Source organism: Phascolarctos cinereus, unplaced genomic scaffold (assembly GCF_003287225.1).
Source record: "Phascolarctos cinereus isolate Bilbo 61053 unplaced genomic scaffold, phaCin_HiC Scaffold_4;HRSCAF=312, whole genome shotgun sequence".
Taxonomy (NCBI): Eukaryota; Metazoa; Chordata; class Mammalia; order Diprotodontia; family Phascolarctidae; genus Phascolarctos; species Phascolarctos cinereus.
Genome location: NW_027555847.1, coordinates 437,330,029 through 437,350,282, shown reverse-complemented (window position 1 = coordinate 437,350,282; position 20,254 = coordinate 437,330,029). Strand labels below are relative to the sequence as shown.

The window sequence follows — 20,254 nt, the reverse complement described above, 5'->3', positions numbered from 1 at the left end:
GACCTCCAGAGACTGAGGTCTTGAAAATAGAAAAGAAATGGGGAACTCAATCTCCCAAAATCATTACTTGTTAACAATCATTTCTCTCAGGGGCTGCTAGGCTGTTTCTCAGACTAGGATACTGTGGCTTGTCCTGTTTTGAGTTACTTGCATTGCAAGCACTAATGAGAGAGTACAGGCAAATATGGGTGAACAAAATGGAATGATTCTCAAATGGAGTAGCTCTGGATTCACATAGATACCTAATAAATATTTGCTTAATTGAATTGACCTTCCTGATCCTCCAGTTGGAATGTTCTTTCCTCTGATCTTACTTAACGTTTTGCTTGCGTATTTTTTCAACTGAAGCAACTGGGAACAACACTTAGATCAGAAAAGAGATTTGGGGAAAATATTATTGTTCTCTTGATACAGTTGAAGTATTCTTATGTGAAAGAGGAATTCAAGCTATTTTGCTTCCCTCAGAGGAAAAAACAAGGACCCATGGGTAGAAGCACCAATGAGACTGGTTTAGGTTTAATGCAAGGGAAAGTTTCCTAAGAATTACAGCTATCTGTAAGTAGAATGGGCTGGCCCAGGAGGAGGTGGATTCCTCATCCTCAAAAGTTTTCAAGTAAAAGCTGTATTTCCATCTGACAAATATGTTGAAGAAGAAATCTTTTCAGTACAAGTGAGGGAGTTGGATGGTGCAATAGATAGAGGGCTAGATATGAAGTCAAGAAGGTCTGAGTTCAAATCTAGCCTCAGATATTAGCTGTATGACACTGGACAGGTCATTTAACCTCTGCCTACCCAAGTTTTCCCTCTATAAAATAGGGATAATAACAAAACCTACCTCTTAAGGGTTTTGTGCGGACAAAATGAAGGTAACATTTATGAAGTGCTTTGTAAACCTTAAAACACCACATCTGTTCCAGCTATTATCATGATTAGGCTAGATGACCTCTCAGGTCCATGCTAACTCTTAGATTCTGTGATCTGATTAGTAATTTTAAATTAGTATTACTACTAATAATGTATTATTTTCAAATGGGTCATTTGATTGCTGTTAAATACTGCAAAGAATAAATGAATGAATGACAAGGCATTAATTGTTTATTATGCAAACAAGCACTATGTTAAGTTCTGAGAATGCCAATAAAAAAAAAAGCAACATAGTCCCTACCCTCAAGGAGTGTATATTCTAATAAGGAAAGACAACACATCTTGGGGAGTGGTGACCAAAATAAAAGTGTTTTGGTCTCAGAAAATACAGGAATAATGAGTGTAAGTTCCATAAGGGAAGCAATCATGCCTTGACTAAACTGTGTCTTCCTCTATGCCTATCAGAGTTCTCTACACATAGTAGTTCTCAATAGGTGCTGAATTCAATTGAACTTCAAAGGCTTAATTTAACTTCAAAACTCATATTTTTCTTTTATCTTGATGTATGTGCATCACTAGCACAGCTCTTGTACATATTAGCCATGTCTTTGTGTTATTTTTGATTACAGTGAGTGTACACTCAGTTCATTCATAGTCATAAAATTTAACAGCTGAAATGGCTCTTTAAGACTTAGAAGACAATACAAATTTCCCCAATCCTCAAAGCAAAACTTATGTTTTATTCTACCCTGGATTTTTTTTCTTAGTGTTGTGAGAAACAATTCATTTGGACCTTTCCTCATTTCCAACAGTATTAATTAGTTTGATAGTTTACATAAATCATATGGGGATAATTAGATAAGACAGTTTCTTTTTATAGTAGATTTTTATAGTAGACCTCAAACTTTCATGTAATATTCAGTACTTGTTTACCAGTTATGAAGTTCACTCATGCAACTATAAGAATGCTAACAAAGATACCTCCATCCTGTTTGATCAAATTCCACATCCAAACCCAGTGTGGGTGGGATACCTTGATTCTTTGGAAAGTCCCCCAACTTATTTTTGTACCTCTGGGACCATGCTTTCTTCCCCAATGTCAGCAGGAGAACACTTAGTCATCAGAGATGACTCTTGCCTTGTCCATCTTATGACCACTTAGTCAGCAGAGATGTCCTGTGCTTCACCCAATCCATGACTTCCTCTGCTAATGTGTCATTTTTGGCCTTTAAGAGCAAGGTCTATCAACCAATGAGATTGTGTATTTTGTCATCCCTCTTTTGCATATTTGGGTATCAAACCTTATAAAAAACAAGGTCTTGGGGACCAGGGACATCTCAGCTCATAAGGAAAATATGAGGTTCACTTCACTAGAGGGGGGCCACCGACCATTTAATAAAGGGCTATTGGTTTGGAGCTCTGCCTCAGTGACTTTTCTTGCAGATTAGACAATTTTTGATCCTGCAGTGTTATAATTATTCTAAGTTCTACTCAGTATTTCTGTCTCAGGCTTTTTTCTTTGTCTCTTTGTGATTCAAGGAGAAGTCAAGCCCCAACAAGTAAGGGTTAGTATTAAGAATCTTAAAAATTGGCTTAAGCCCTTGCCATTAATATTCACTTGTTGGTGATCATGCCCACTTTTGCATGTGGTACATTTGACAGAGAAGTGGACTTGCTAGTGAAGAGATCTAGGTTCTGCTTCTGGTCTTAGAACCAGAAGACCAGAGTTCTAGTAATAAGCTTGACACTAATGAGCTATCTAACCTTGAGCAAATTGTTTAATCCTTCTAGGTCTTATCCCAATAATCAAAAATTAGGCAAATGATCCCTTACTTACCTGTGAGCAAGAAGCTAGATCTGTTGATCTCTTAATGTTCCATCTACCTCTAAGAGCTATGATTTGTATAAAAATATCATGCCTTGCTATATATATTGGTTCCTTAAATTTAAACTTGGAACTGGGCAAAATAACCACATTCAAATGGTCATTATTAGAAATTTGACTCAACTGGAATAAAGAGCTCTAGTGGAGGACTCTAGGAATCTGTGTTTGGTCTTATCCTGTTAAATATTTTTGTCAAAGACTTGAATTAAATCACAGATGGCAGACTTATAGAGTTGGCAAATTGCACAAAGCTAGGTGGGATCATTAGTACATTGAATGACTATTAAAATCCAAAAATATTTTGACAGACTAAAACATTGGACCAAGGCTAAGAAAATGAAAATTAATAGGGATAGACATAAAATTTTGCATCTGGCATTCAAATACCAATATCATCAGAAGTTCAAGATGGAAAAGGCATGGCTAGATAGCAAATCATCCAAAAGTGAACTGAGTATTTTAATGAACTGCAAACAGTGTGATACAACAATAAAGAGAGTGAGCTTAAGCTGCATTAAGAGAGCTATAGTTTTCTGTAACAGAAATATGATGGACCCACTTTTCTCTTCCCTGATCAGAATGTATTTGTAGTGTTATCAGTCCATTAATAAATAAATATTTGTAAGCAGTTAATATGTTCCAGGCACTGTGCTAAATGCAGAGAATACAAAGAAAGGCAAAAAAGTGTCCCTATTCTCAAGGAGCTCACAATTCAATGGAGAAAGTAACACAAAAATAACTATGTAAAGAAGATATATACAAGATAAATCAGAGATAATCACAGAAGGAAGGTACTAGCACTAAGGGGATCAAAAAGGAGTTCTTATACAAGCTGGGATAGTGGCTGTAACTTGAAGGAAACCAGACAAGTCAGAAGATAGAGATGAGGAAGGAGAGAATTTCAGGCATGGGGAAAAGCTAATGAAATTTCACGGAGTTGAGAAATGGAGTATATGTGCAAGGAGCAGCAAAGAGGAGAGTTTCACTGGATTGCAGAGTAATTGAAAGACAGAAATGTGAAAGAAGACTGGAAAAATATGAAAGAAAACTGGAAAAATTGAAAGAGGCCAGTTTATGAAGAGCTTTAAAAGACAAACAGAGGACTGAGTTCAGTTCTTGCTGCCACATTTTAAGAAGGTCTTTGATAAGATGGAGAAGGCCCAAAGTATGGTACAGGGCATGGATAGTAAGGATTGATTGAATGAACTGGAATATTTAGCTAGGAGAAGAGAAAATTTGGGGAATCATGAAGTGTTATTATGGGGGGAAAGGGTTATATTTGTTCTGCTTGGCTTTACCAAGATGGTTCAAGAAAGCACATTTATTTATACTTATTCTAAAGCGGACAAACCTGCCTAAAAGTCAGAGTTCTCTAAAAGTTGAATTGGCTTCCATGGGAGGTTGTGAGTTTCTCTTCATTAGGGGCCTTCAAGTACCTCTCCTCAAGCAGATTATCAACAGAATTTTTATTTAGATATGTTTTGGACCAGATGTACTCTGACTCCCCCTTCTAACCATGAGATTTTATGATTCTGCATTTTGGTTAATGGGTACAAACTAGTTGATTGCTTATACAGGATTCAATGTCTGGTGCACTCACTAAATAAATGCTTACCGATTCATTGACACAAAATAAATAGTTATGCCCATTATTGCTTCCCGCTAATTTTGACAGTAATGACAAAATCATGAAAGGTAAATGCTATAGCCTAAAATATTTGTAATAGCTTGTTAGAGACTGTCTAGCTAATGCTCTATAACTATGAACCTCCACGATCTTCATTTACAAAATGGCTTTAAAGACAACCCACTGAACTAACCCATACTGAGAAGGCCTGAGGATCATTATTGTCTTAATGTTGAAGCATACCTATCAGCAATAAAGAAAAACCAATTTAAAGTAAATCTTAACAAAAATACAAAATGTTTATGCTGGGAGATAACTATTAGAGGCTTTTGGGACAAAAATAGGCCATGATCCAGAGAGGAAAAGATAAATGTTACAAAATAACCAACATTTGAATGGTATTGGAATCATGACTACAACACTAGATTTGTAGATTAATCTAGATTATTTGTTACATAAAACAAAGCTTGTAGATTGTCATTACTTGTTATGTTATAAAAACAATTAGGCTGTGGGTAACCATTCTTCCCTGAATCAAAGAAGGTTTTTTTTTCCTTGCCAAAAACTCTGAAAAGGAAACATGCAGCATAGGAAGAAAAGGCTCAAGGTCAAAAAGTGAATCATTAGCGCAAAGATATTGTTCCCTGAACTACGTCTATTCTATAAATAACTCTCAAAGACATAACTACTTACATTAGAAGCAAAATCAAGAGAAAAATTGATGGAGGAAACTTAAACTGTGAGTTTGAAAACTTCCTGCAGCAATAATTTTCATCCATTATTTAAATTACAATAAATCATGCATTTTTAAGAAGAATTTTACAGAGGTTCTAACCATTTTTTCTTGCTTTCAATGAATTACATAATATCAAACTGATAGGGGATGTCAGTAGTCATGTTATCTTGTATCCAACCTTTAATTGGAGACCTACAAGGCGGGGTTAGCTCTTGAGGCAGCTGACTCCACTGTAGAACAGTTCTGACAGGCAATTTTCCCTTATGTTCACTCTAACTGTGCCTTTCTCCAAGTCATGTCTTAAGAAGTCAAGCAGAACAAGTCTAACACATCTTCCACAGGACATCCCTTCAAGCACTCGAAAACAGTTATCATGCCCCATTAAGTCTTATTTTCTCCAAGCTAAACATCTTCAGTTCTTTAAATTGCCATCATACGGCATGGTCTCCAGTCTTCTCGCTAACCTGGCTGCCATGCTTTTGATGTAGTTCAGTTTGCTAATATGGGTCCACAACTGAGCACGATTATCCCCAGATGTTTTCTTACCAGAGAGTACACGATATATAGAAAATCTACTAGTCTGGGAGTCAAAAGCCTGCATACAAATCTTGCTCTTCTACTTTACTTAGGAATGTCAATCTTTCTGAGATTCTGTTTCTGTATATGTAAAATAGAGAGGTTAGTCTAGAATGATCTCTCTATAATACAAGATCTTTCTATAATGTAAATGTAATTAGGAATTGTATATTTCCAATCCAATGAGCATTTTAAGTGCCTACTATATGCAAGGTGCCCTGATAGGCACTGAAGATAAAAAAAAAAAAATCAACCCTACTCTCATGGAACATATTCCACTGATAGGATAGGCCATATTAACAGATAAGTATATTCGTCATAGTTATTTGAGGAAGTAAAAAGCCCTAACAAGGGATATCATATAATGCTTCCCATAACACATGGAACATGAGCTAATCCTTGAAGGACATCAGGAGTACAAAATAATGAAAAAGAATGGGGCAGAGCCAAGATGGCAGAGTAAAGGCACTGACTTGCTTGAGCTCTCCCAAACCCCTTCCAAATACCTGTAAAAATGGCTCTAAACAAATTCTAGAGCAGCAGAACCCACAAGAAGACAGAGTGAAACAAATTTTCCAGCCCAAGACAACCTAGATGGTCGATGGGAAAGGTCTCTTGCACCAGGCTGGGAGAGAAGCACAGTTCAGTGTGGGCTGCCCAGGCAAAGACTGGGCCTCAGCAAACCCGAAGCCTCAGGCAACTGAATCACTAGCAGTTGTACTGGTTTGCAGACTTCTCAACCCACAAATACCAAAGACAACTTAGAAGGTCAGTAGGAAAAGTCTATTGACCATGGGGAGAGAGGAGCTGGGTCCCAGCCCCAGTCCCAGTGCAGCCTTGGGGCAGCAGGCGCTTCCAGAGCTCTGGACCGACAGACAAGCAGCTGCTCATAGGGGGATTACAGGGATCTCTTTACTGCTGCTGAGGCAGGATTCTCCTGGTTTGCCCTTGCTTGGATCTGGGTTGTAGTTCTGGGTGGTGGTCCTGGGACAAGGAGGAGCCCTGGCTGGCGTGGTAGTGGCAATGAAGAAGGAATCCTCACAGTTCCAAGGCAGAAAAAAGTGCTTGTAGTTACTCATAGACCACAGCTCAGGCCAGGAAAGGAGTAAACACCATGCTTTTGATCATACCACCTTGGAAGAACTGAAAACTTACAGATCCCTAAAAGTATCTCTGAAAACAGAGGCAAGGTATGTTATAAATGCAGAATTAGCTACACAGTAACTGATTTGAAATGTAGCGTGGGGTGAGGGAGAGGGAGGAGTTGATGAAATCTCCAAGATTGTAAACATGGGTGACATTTCCTTGAATATTACTAAAAATTCAAGGAGTATGTTATGCATGTGCTGTTATATACTTCTTTACTCATACAATAATCTTTTTACTTAATATCATTGATATATCATAGAAACAACCTGAAGAATGTCCTAACTATAAGAAAGAATGTGTAAATTAACTATTTGTTTGTGATTTTAAAAATGTTTTTTTTATCATCTCCATGTTTCTCTTTGAAGCAAAAAAATCTGCAAAGAATAGTGTGGAAAACTTTTTTGATATCATGGTTATCTTTACTGAACCTTTTTTAACCTCTTTTTATTGTCTGTTTTAAGGGATGAGTCTCTAGGAGGAGTTTACGAGACATGTCAGTCAGTCAGTAAACATTGATTAAGTGCCTACTGTGTGCCAAACATGAGGGATATAAAGAAAGTTAAAAGATAGTCCTTGCTCTCAAGGAACTCACATTCTAATAAAAGAGACAATACGCAAAAAACTATGTGCAAACAAGCTACACACATGATAAATTGGAGATAATTGACAGAGGAAGGCAAGAAGGGTTGCTTTCAGGATGTGGAATTTTAGCAGGGACTTGAAGGAAGCCAGGGAAGACAATATTGGGAAGCATACTGGATATAAAAACAAGATATAAGTAAAATATTTATAAAAACTAATGAGAAAAAATGAAAATGTTTACCTTCATGTTTTAATGCAAAACAAGTCACTATTATGCAATTGCTATAGGTAATAAAGAAAGAAAAACCCATGGATTAATGAAATAGTCATAAAGAGATAGCTGCAATGATATAAAAAAAATTTTAATGGTATATATCAAAAGATAACCATATGTACTTTTTATGTCTTTATGAAATTTCTAAGAAAGCAAAATGGAATGGTAGAAAGGGAGCCAGACAGGAAAATGTGGATTAAAGTTTGCTGTTTGAAACATACTGGCTTGTTACCCTGGGCAAGTTACTTAAACTCCCTTTTCTGGAGGCAACTCTCTAAGACTACAAGTTTCAAAACAGTTGCTACAGTGTATTAATAATGGAAGTTTCCTCACTGGTAGAAGGAGTTTCTATAGTAGAAAGTCTTTGTATCAGTGAAATCAGACATCCTTTTTTTTTTTTTTTTTGCTAAATGAAATGATTGGTAACCTACTACTCCAAATTAAAATGTTCCCAGTTGTTATTTATGCTTAGAAATTACCTCTGATATGGGCTGCTTAGATATTTACCTTTCTAAATCTTCCTCAAAGATAAATACAAAAATTTGGAAGAATTATTCATCTCTTCAATAATGAACTCAAAATTTAAAACCAATGGAAAATTATTTGTCTTTCATTGTGGTAGATAACCTGTTACAACTTCTATAAGAATGCTTTAGCTCTAAATTACAAAATCTTATTTATTTCCAGGTTCTTGACTTCATGCTTACTTAGGAAAACCATTAGTGCTCTTGAATCAGATTTCTTGTAAACCCATTAAAAATCATACCTAGTTTAGCTTCATAAACAGGAAATCTCCAATTGTATCCACTTCATGGGGAGCAGAAAACTGAAAAAAGAAAAGGCAATAGCAAAATATGGTTTTTTTTTCTTACATAAAGAATAATCTTGTATGTTCTTGAATCCTTTTATTCTTCAAAAAAAACCCTCTATTATTCTGTATTATAGGAGAAATCATGCTAGGGAAAGTATCAATTCCAAAAATTTCCCCCAATCTTAAAATTGTCAATAACCCAGGTACATAAATTTCTGTGTGAGGTTTATGGGAGAATAAAATATGCTGATATTAAAAATTCATATCTGATGCCAGGAAATGTTTTTACCATAAAATTTATTTATTGTCTTTCATTGTCTAAGAGATTTCTAAAGTATGAAATTCTAAGTGGCAAACTAGGAATAACTATATCTATCATTTTCCTTATCCAGAATATAGTGAAGGCTACGTTTTAAAGCCCGGTAATCACATACTTCAAACCAGTTGATAACATTTTTTTATGAGAATGTCAAACTTCAGAGTACTTAGAAATAGGGAGATAATTGACAGATACTCAGAAGACTGTCCAAAAAGCTTTAGGAATTGATTCATAGGGAAAGAATTCCATTAATGAATGTGCAGTGTGGATTTATGACAACTTGGAAAAGAAAAGGAAAACTACTTGCAAGCATCTGAGTGGTGTGAGATCCCAAAGGAACAAAATTATTTGTGATGTGAAGTCAGAGCTACATAAAGAAAGTTTTAGAATAGTAAGAGAAATTACAAAATGTTAACAGAAAGAGAAGCTCACAGAACAAGAGTTGTGGCTTCTCTCTTGGGACCAAAAAAGTGGTCTCAGAGTTCGGAGTTAGGCTTTTATAACTTCTCAGACTATGTCTGAATGATGGTATATATTCTTATTTGAGGCTGCTGCTTATGACTCAAACTCCATCAGGCCTACCCAAACACACACACACACACACACACACACACACAAGTCCCTAATAAGAATATATTTTGTGTACCTACCTCCTTTGGGGAGAAAAATAATGGATCTTATTATCAATTTTGTTTAAAGATCACTAAGAAAGTATAAGTAACTAGTAATCCAAATTCTCTTTCCTATCTCTACGAAATCAACAAGAGAATAATCTAATATACATTGAGGGTAAATCTGATAATGAGAGGGCTTTTATAATGATAGCCTATAGTAGAACCACATCTTTTAGTGATCCAATTGACTGATGGATATAAAGACTATAACTTTTTTTCAAATATTTAATTTGACAAAGCAAAAAGTTTGCCTTAAAGTCTCTTTTACAACAACATGTTTCTATGTATATGTCACATAATATAAGAATCTCATGAAAGATGAAAATTATTAACTTTCTTCAAATACATTCTGATTATTTCTATAAAGTAAGGCATAAAATAGGTATTTAACCAAAGGTATTTGGTACCATAGAGGATGTCTAGCACAGAGCCCAAGTGAAAGATATGATATATATAAGATTGTATTAAGCAGTGGAACATTATAATGCCACTTAAATTAAAGCCATAATTACTAAAGAATTCCATGTAGCTATCCACAAAGGAAAACAAGGAGTGCATGAAGAATGTCTCTTCTTGTTCATATGAGTAATTGGATGGATGTAATATGTGTGTATATAGACACACACACACACACACACACACACACATACACACAATTTGATCAGCAACTATGGATGGGTGAAGTTGGCCCCAAGATTGAATAAGACAAAAGTAAACTAATTTGCCTTTGAGAAATTGTGTAGTTTTTTTCTAGGGGAGGAGAGTGGAGAACGGCAATAACTGAAGTCTTAATTACTTGCTTTATTCAAAATTGAATTTCATATGTTTCTTTTGTCTACATTGTTTCTTTTAGAACAATTACTTAACTGGTTTACTTTTTAAAGTTTTATTGATACTTTGGGAGGTTTTGCCAGTTATTTCCTCATACATACCTTCCCCTGAAGCTACACACAAAAATTTAAACAACAGCTAATGTAGAGATACAGCCTGACAGTATACATAAAATTGGGCATACATAATCTCCTTCCTCTTTACCAAAAGGAGGGTGATAGGTTTCACCACCTACTCTTGTAAATCAATATTAGCATTTGCTCTGAGTTCAACTATATTTTAGCGTTGTTTTGATTTATATTATTGTAGATATTGTCTATATTGTCCTCCTACTCTCCTTTCCCTGCACTAATTCATAAGTCTTCTCATGTGTGTTTAAATTCCTACTGTTAATCATTTCACAGCATAAAGTTATTCTATTACATTCATACACAACAGTTTCTTCAGTCATTCTCTAATAGGTTTGTTTCCAGTTTTTTTAATGTAGTTTTTCTATTTTAATGTAGTTTTTCTATTAAACAATCTTTTTCAGGTTAGTAATCTTTGGTGATGCTCTATGGCTGTGAGTCAAGGAATATTATCGTCTTCAAAAAACTTCAGCTAGAGATCACCCAAAGTACAATAGAAAAGTATATGATGGGTGTGAGTGGGTTGAAGCATATTAGCAATAAAGAAATGCATCAAAGAAGTAGTATAAAAAATACAATCAAGATAGATATCTGACAAAGAAGTGTACAAGATATGTAGCAAGACCAAGAGCTAACTGATAGGAAAAATATATATTCCATTGATACCCACACAGTGGCAAAGGATATAGAAAAAGGTCCCTAGCATGTTAAATGGACCCCTTTGTGCTATTGACAAGAGTCATTCAAGATGAGAAAATATGGTTAGATGGCAATCTATCCAATGCCAAACAGCCAGCATGTATCAGAAGTAGCACTTGAACCCAGATTTTATGAGATTTGAGGCCAGCTTGCTTATTATACCATTATGCCATGCTGTTTATTCTTAGAATCAAAATTACATTTTAACAGAAAGAAGAAAAAACTGAAACTTAATATCTATTACCACAAACTGGAGCCCCAGATGGAAATCAAGGAAGCCTTTTAACTTGTTACTGACATTTAGCTTTTTCCATATATCTCCATTTTTGTGCATCAAAAAACTAAAATTGAACATGGTGCAAAATGTAGGGGAGTGTTGGAAAGTGAGTGTTTCTAATCTGCATCAAACTACTTCCCTCACATTAAAGAACTGCTATGTAAAATCATTATCACCAAACAAGTTGATTTCATTAATGACATTTTCTCATGTACTTTAAAAATGCAAGCATTGACAAGCCATTTGCCTTTATTTCTGAAATACCTGTTATTTAAAGCAAGCCAAAGGTGCCAAAACAAACCCTCCAAGGTCTCACTTAAGCTGATTGAATGATTATTTAAGTAAAGCAATCCCTTTATTACTCTCCTTTCTCAGAAATTCTGTTACTTCTGCTTTCTACAAATTCTAATGTCATTCTATATTTGCAACAGCTTGAGGTTGCAAAGAGGCTGAAGGTACGAACACAAGTTAAATGGTTTATCCTCATAGTTTAGAACAGGGGTTATTAACTTTTTTTGTGTAATTAACTCCTTCCCAGAATAATGTTTTTAAAGGTATGAGTTAAAATATATACAATTAGAAAGGAAACCAATTATATTGACATATGGGTATCAAAATATTTTTTTTAAAGTTCATGGATTCTAGAGTGTTAAGAACTCCTAATCTAGAACTATTTAAATTCTCAATTGATTTGTTTTCTACATCTACAGCTAGATCAATAAGTTTTTACCAATTTCTTAACAGGGTTATTTAAGTATAAATAAGAAAAAATAATTTCTATTAATAGAACAGAAAGTATGCCATTTATAATAAAGCATTTCTTTAATAAATGCTAATTTTATGCTTTATGGCTGCATGTAATCTCTTAGAAATAGTTTATACTTAATTACCCAACCAAATGAATCTATGATCACATAAACTTTGCCAATGCCTCCAAAGATGTCAACAACCACATCAATCCTGGGCCACTCTTGTCCATGTCCTCCCAGAATTTCATCACAGGTGAGCCATCCTCCGTGCTATCTTAGCTTTTAGCTGACATCACAAGGATATCACTAGAATGCTCCTGCTCTCCAGCTGCTATTGCCATGCCACTGGCCCATCTTTTTTTTCCCAATCATGTAATTTCTTCATGATGTCCTTTATCATTTCTTCACACTTTCTTATTGGTCACATTTATAGAGACAATTCTCATTTTATGCAAATTCGCATTATGCAAATTCAACTTTATATAAAGAATTCTGAAAGAAAGCTGCATTCAAAAAATCGTAAAAATCCCTTACATAAAGAAGACACTGTATGATGCAGGCAACATAACCAATGATGGGAAGCAGACAAGCATCTCTAAATCAGTTCCCATGTGTCTACAGAGACTGAGTGATACTGTGTCTTTCCCTGTGTTCAATCTGTACTCTTGAGGGGAAAAGTGAACTATCTAATAAGAGTAAGCCAATAAACTTGGAAATGAAAATGAAAATAATTGGAAAATATGAAGGAAGACAAAAATTGTCATCAATAGCACATGAACTTAGTCTAGGGGTGTCAACTGTGAATACCATACTGAAGGATGCTACCTGAATAAAAAAGCACACAAAAGATACTGTTTGTATGAAGTCCATTTACCTCTCAAAACAAAGAGAAGGTAGTATTCTAGAGATGGAGAAACTATTAACTACATAGAAAGATGATTAGACTCAGAAGAATATTCCTTTAAGCTTGATGACAGTTCATGCCAAGTCTCAAAGTCTTTTTGAAGATGTAAAGGTAAAGCGCCTTGAAGGAACACAGGTATTTACAGCAGGCAGTGGCTGGTTTGCACAATTTTAAAAATCGTGCAGGATTTCATAATGTGTAAATATCAAGAGAGGCTGCTAGTGTAGACACTGAAGCAGCAAAGGAGTTCCCAGAGGTCCTGCAAAAAAAAAATAATAATAATAATAGATGAAGGTCCCTACTTGCCAGAGTAAATCTTTAATGTAGATAAAACTGACCTATTTTATCAAACAGTACCATCTCTAATCTATATCTTGGAGGGAAAAACTATGCCAGGGCATAAAGCTTCAAAAAATAGAGTTTCTTTTCTGCTTAGAGGGAATACATCTGGGACTTGAAAATTAAAACCTGTTCTTGTGCACCACACAGAAAATCCCAGAGCATTGAAAGGAATCAGCAAGGCAACACTATCTGTGCATTACTTCACTAACTCTAAGACAATAATTACCCTTAACATCTTTAAACAACAGTTTATGCACTGCTTCATTCCCCAAAGTGGGAAAGTTTTGTAATGATAACGGTATTCCTTTCAAGATTCTACTTATTTGGGATAATGGCCCAAGTCACCTTCTTCATCTGGATGATATTAATGAAAACATAAAAGTAGTCTTCTTTCTTCCAAATACTACCTCATTATTACAACCTATGGACCAGGGAGTGATTAGGTATTTCAAGGGTATTATTTATGCACTACATTTGCCTAGGCAATTGCAGTTTTGGATGCAAAAAAAGGACTTGTCACTGAGAGATTTCTGGAAGTCCTTTAATATTTCCCATGCCATCCAGAATATTGCTAAGGTATGGGAAGACATAACAGAAACATGTATGAAGTGAGTTTTGGAAAAAAGTGTATCCACAGTTCATTCCTGATTTTTGTGGATTTTGAAGAAATGAGCAATTAGATTATAAAATTAAGGTAGGTCCCTCATGCGGCAGTGCAGATCTGTGGTGCTGGTGCAGTAGCTACAGCTCTGAGATGAAGCCGATCCTGCTCCAGGGTCAGGAGTGATCCATCATGTAAATCAAGTTCAACCACGAGGGAGACCTGCTCTTCACTGTGGCCAAGGACCCCATTGTCCATGTATACATTGACTCAGGAAATGGAGAGAGGCTGGGCACCTACACTGGGCTATGTGGTGTGTGGATGCTGATTGGGACACCAAACATGTCCTCGCTAGCTCTGCTCACAACAGCTGCCACTTCTGAGATTGTGAGACAGGGAAGCAGCTGGCTCTGCTGAAGACCAATTCAGCTGTCTGTACATGTGGATTTGACTTTGGAGGCAACATCATCATATTTTCCACTGACAAGCAGATGGGGTACCAGTGCTTTGTCAGTTTCTTTGATCTCCGGGACCCCAGCCAGATTGATAGCAATGAACTATACATGAAGATCCCCTGTAATGCTCGTGCTAATATCACAAATGTTGTGTGGGAACCCATGGGGAAAGGCATCACTGCTGGCCATGAAAATGGGGAGCTCAACCAGTACGGTGCTAAGTCTGGAGAAGTGATGGTGAATGTCAAGGAGCATTCAAGGCAGATCAATGACATTCAGACATCCTGAGACATGACAATGTTCTTCACCACTTCTAAGGATGATACAGTGAGCTCTTTGACTCCATGACCCTGGAGCACCCAAAAACATTCAGAATAGAGCAACCTGTCAACTCAGCTGCGCTTTCCCCCATCTACCACCAAGTACTCCTGGGCAGTGGGCAGGGGGCCATGGATATAACCACAATCTCCACCAGAATTGGCAAGTTTGAGACCAGGTTCTTCTATTTTGCCTTTGAAGAGGAATTTGGAAGAGTCAAGGGTCACTTTGGCCCCTTGACAATGTTGCTTTCCGTCCTGATGGCAAGAGCTACAGCAGTGGTGGGGAGGCTGGCTACATCTGAGTTCACTATTCTGACCCACAATACTTCTAGTTTGAGTTTGACGCAGGAACAGTCGGAACTGGAATCTCCTGAACCTCCTGCTCTCTGATTAATGAGTTGTGGACACTAAAAAGTAAACCAAATGAAATATGGGGGGAAAAGATTATAAAATTAGCACAAAAATTATTCTAGAAGTGGATGAAAATGATTTTGAGAAGTTAATTGTGTTTTAAAGAGATGAATTGTAGAATAATAATCTGGTTGAGCTGCTAGCTGCAAAGATTGCAGATAAAGAAAGGGAAGCTTCAGAATCCAAGGTCAGATTTTAAAAATTCACAACAAAATGGTTGGCAGAAGCATTTCATCATTTGAGTCAATTTTTCGTTATATTGAAAAGATGGATCCAAAACTTCAAGAGTTTTAAAAAATCAAGATTAATTGAGAATAACATTGCTTTTATTGTCAGATATATGAGAGAGAAAAAGAGAGCCATTGTATAAATATCTCTCCATAACTTCTAAAAAAAAAAAAACAGTTGCACAGCCAACTGCCAGTAATAAAGGCTAGCTGCAGTGAGTAGACAAGAGGCACAATACTGCACATCTATGTTAACTTTACTGTACAGTACGGTGCATACTTTATTATTAACTTTACCTTTGAGTTCATAATTCTATTTACTATCATGGTACAGTATTTAATATGTTTACATTTTAGTACATTTCATAACTTGTATAAAGGCGTTATCTGTGTATGCCTTTATTATATAGGCTGAGTAAAGTGGGTGGATAAGGGCAAATGCGTATTATGTAAAAGTTGCTTTATGTAGAGATTGGCAGAACCGTCCAGTTATACGTAAAGGGAGAACTGTCCATATGTTGCAGCCTGCTGACATAACCTTGAGCCTCTCCATTACCCTCTCTGATTTTGCTGTTTTTCAAACTCTTACGTTCATACGCTTTGTGACCCCATTTAGGACTTTCTTGGCAAAGATACTCAAGTGGTTTGCCATTTCTTTCTGCAGCTTATTTTACAGATGAGAAAACTGAGGCAAAAAGAGTTAAATGTTGCCCAGGGTCACACAGCTATTAAGTTTCTAAGGTTGGATTTGAACTCAGTTCTTAAATTCAGGTATCCACTGCAACACCTAGGTGCCCTCTGTGATACTCATTTTAATTCCTTGGAGACCACAGTAGAATTACATGTATGTAAATTATATACGTGGATATGTGTGTGTGGATGACACACATATATGCCCACATATATAGTAAAGAAAAGAGAGAGACAGAGACATTTTCCAGATACTGTTTTTACGCTGACCACAGGACTACAAAATCTACTTCAGGTTTGTGAATATAACTCACCATGTTTTCCTGCTGTTTTGCTTTTCCATCTTTTTTGATTCAAATATATGCTTATATACTGCCCAAACAATCACTCAATCGGCCTAAAAGGAAGAAAAAGCCTGGATTAATGATTTAGCTATTCATGAACAAGATACCAAGCTGATCAGCCTAATTTTTTCATTTTTCAAATGTTTGTTTTAGCTTCCTATAACTCAGGCAGAATCTGATACCCTGTTTACAATATGATATCATTGTCATACACACTGTACTCAAATATGATATGGAAGGTATATCTGTCATCATTGAATACTATATTATTCAACAATTTGGCTGTCTATTCTAAGAGCAGGAATTTAAGCTGGAGAAGAAAATGGCAAACCACTTCAGTATCTTTGCCAAGAAAATCCCAAATGGGGTCACAAAGAGTCAGACACGCAGAAACATTTGAACAACGACTAATCTAACAACATAAGGTACCTGAGAGCTCTGATGGCTTAATAAGTATATCAGAATTAATTACATCCTTGGTAAATCAATACCTAAAAGAGAAATTTTGAACAGAGGTTTACAAAAAATCCAGAGAAGTGTAGCCTTCTTGATAATTAAAGCAATGCTCTAATGTGGCTCTGTAGACACTCAGCTTAATTCAACTACAAAGTTGAAGTCAGAATGGCAAAACCTTCCACACAACAGCATGAGGATATAGACTAATGAAAGGTTGGAAGTATTAGAATTCCCCCCACTTCAGGACAAAGAGGTGGTTATAAAAATCTAGCTCCTTAAAAATATATTCTTCATTTTTCAGGAAAGGGTATTTGGAAAAGAATTTTTTTCATGTTTTCAATATTTTTCTCTTTCTAAATTGTTAATAAAACTACATAGCTCTATCTATATTAGCTGGAATCCACATGTACACAGATTCCTTCTTCCACATTTTGTATACAAAACAGTTCCCTGTGTAAAGTGACTCAATACTCTCCCACATGCATAAAGTTCAGATTAATGAGAGAGCTTGAAGGAAGACTGGATTTTCCTTGAAACGAATATTACATAAGCTAATTCAACATAAAAATAACAGCAGAGATTTTCAAACTCCAACTGATGTTTTGGAATGTATTTGTGTAACAGGATTTTAGATACCCATTATCCAGAGGGAGTGGGGTAAAAAAAAAAAGTTCTCAATATTTTTCTACTTCATCTCTTTAAATCTTATTACTGATTATCTAGATGTTTTCATTTCTAAGAGGAGAGGGAGAAGAAATGAAAAATGCTCAAAAAAGAAAGTACAGAGCAAAGTGGAAAACATGTCAGAGCACAGTGGAAGAGAGAAGGGAAGTCACTGCCACTTCCACAACTACCACAAGCAAACTCAAAGGAGAGTAAAGTTGTAACACCAAGGCAAAGACTGTGACCTAACTATGCAGGAACCACATGCAACAGACTCAGTGTTGCAAAACAAAAAATCATACGGTTGAGAACAGAACTGCTATTTCCTCATTTCCTTGTTTCACTTTCATGCTTTTCCTTTCTCAAGAGAGAGATAAAACTGTCTTCCTGGTGTTGAACCCCATTTTATTACAGTCTGTTCTAAGAAAGAGACAAACAAAATTAGGGGGTATGTATCGACAATTTAATTTCTCTCATGCTAGCTTGACATGCATTGCATGGGAATTCAGTCCAAAACTGGGCCCCTCTAAGGGGGCCAGTTCAAAAGTGGCTTGATTTGGAACTTGGGGGCACAGGGTTATGTGCCCTTAATGGAGTAGGTAGGCATCTACAGGCACCATAGGATGCCAATCAACCACAATTGGTTGACATACTGGGAGGTGGGCTATATTAAAATGAGGTCTTGAGTACGTGGTGTAGGTCACTTAATCAATAGGGGCTGACATTACCTGCCATCAAAGGAAATACCACCTCCAGTCTTGGGAATCTGCCTGCACCCAAACATGAATAGGATAAAATCAATTCAGGCCTGGGTTTGAGTTTGACCAAGACAAGAAGATTCAATGCAATTTCATTATGAGAAATGTCCTTCTGAAGAACTTTAGACAGGGCAGGGGGAAATCTGATCTCCAAGACACAGATTACCAAGAGAAATAACCTGATTCTAATGAAAGGTATAGCCTTCTCAATGAATCACTAACTGATAATGTCAACATTTCATCAGGCAGTTTTAGAGACTTGTAACAATATGGGAGAAGGGAGGGAGAAATTGATTGACGCATTGACAAATCAAAGGGGTAGTCCCCTTAGTAAGTAAATAGCAAAGGGAAAATATAAACAATAAATAAATTTTTTATTTAAAGTGCTCAGAAGTCTCATCCCCTATAGCTATCTGTGGGGTGGGGGACATCATCTGATGTTTTCTGGTCTAAGTACTGTTCAAACAGTTTCCACCAGACTGTCTTCTTGTAGAGATCCTCTTTCTTGTGTCCATTCTCCTATAAGATTGAACTTAACACAATTTTAAATTACCTTGCCAATAATCAGGTCAAATAATGAAAGTTAACTCAACCCTTATGCCTCTATTATTATAAAATCAAAATTGGAACCTTGGTCAATTGCCATGTTTAAGAAACTCAAAACAGGAAAATTAGAAACCAGTTTTTATACCTCACATTCATTGAAAATTAGAACCCAGTTATTGAAAATTAGAACCCAGTTTTGATACTTCATTTTATGCTTCACATTCATTCCCCCATCAGGTGGGTGAGATCCCACTAAAGAGTTAATAACAGAACACTTTTAGAAAAAGATGGACTCCAATACATACGCAATCCATTGAGTGGTCAATTTTAAAACAGTACATATCAATAAAACATGGTCATGTTATTCTGGTCATGTTCAAAAAAATAACCCCTAATTAAAGTAGATGCTTCCTTTAAGGCATTTATAAGAGGAATTGAAGGACCCTAACATACAGGAATATATATTAGTAACAGATGTCAAGGCTAAATACTTAATTAGGTAGTTGGGGCTGAAATTCTAGGCCAAATAGCTCAATCTTATACTTGCATCTTACTATAGTAACCTCAGATGTTCCAGCATCACTCTACTATTTAATAGATTTATATTGTGATAACAAAACTTTTTGATTATAGAAATTTGCCATAAAAGCATAGGGACATAACTAACATAAGGGAACACTGTTTCCCTAACTTCATGTCAATTATAGGCAAAAGTGATGCAGATGGTTAAAATCTGCCAGGTGGGATGTTAATATTGGGGAAGTTGAGTCAGGAGAATCCTACCTCAGCTCAAGCGGAAGTCATTCTCCCAACATTTCCCATGAAAACACCGTCTGCAACTCACAGATGCAGTTCATAGACCACTACAAGGTTGCTGGAATCATGGATCAGTAGCTCAATAGCATTCCTAAAAAGCCATACCTGGAGTCAGGCTCAGAATAACAGTCAGTTAACAGTCCCATAAGGTATTGAATACCAAGTTCCAATAATCAGAGCCTTAAGTAGTGTGTATACATTCCTACACATGTACTAGTTCCTGATTAAATAACATGAGTAAAATCAAATTTCCATTAAGATCATGTCACTACTCTAATAGATTTGCATCTCTGTTTCTCAAGCTTATTTATCCTTCTTTAACCATACTTAATCTGAAAGAATGAGACTTCAGGAATTGAATCTTATACATATAAGTTCAAACATTAATTTTAACCCTTGCTAGGCTATGAATTCACATCAAAATAACAAGATCCTTCCCACTTACAGGTCATTACAGTAATTGCTTTAGTATCAATCACCTGTAATTATCAGGTTAGCTGAAAATGTACTGGGCCAATATTCTGACTGCTGCTTTTGATC

At 36.1% G+C, this 20,254-nt stretch overlaps 1 pseudogene; it reads left to right on the top strand.

Annotated features, from left to right (window-relative positions):
- Positions 1-14,181: 14,181 nt before the first annotated feature.
- LOC110214727 (eukaryotic translation initiation factor 3 subunit I pseudogene) lies at positions 14,182-15,177 on the top strand (annotated as a pseudogene).
- The last annotated feature ends 5,077 nt before the right edge of the window (positions 15,178-20,254 follow it).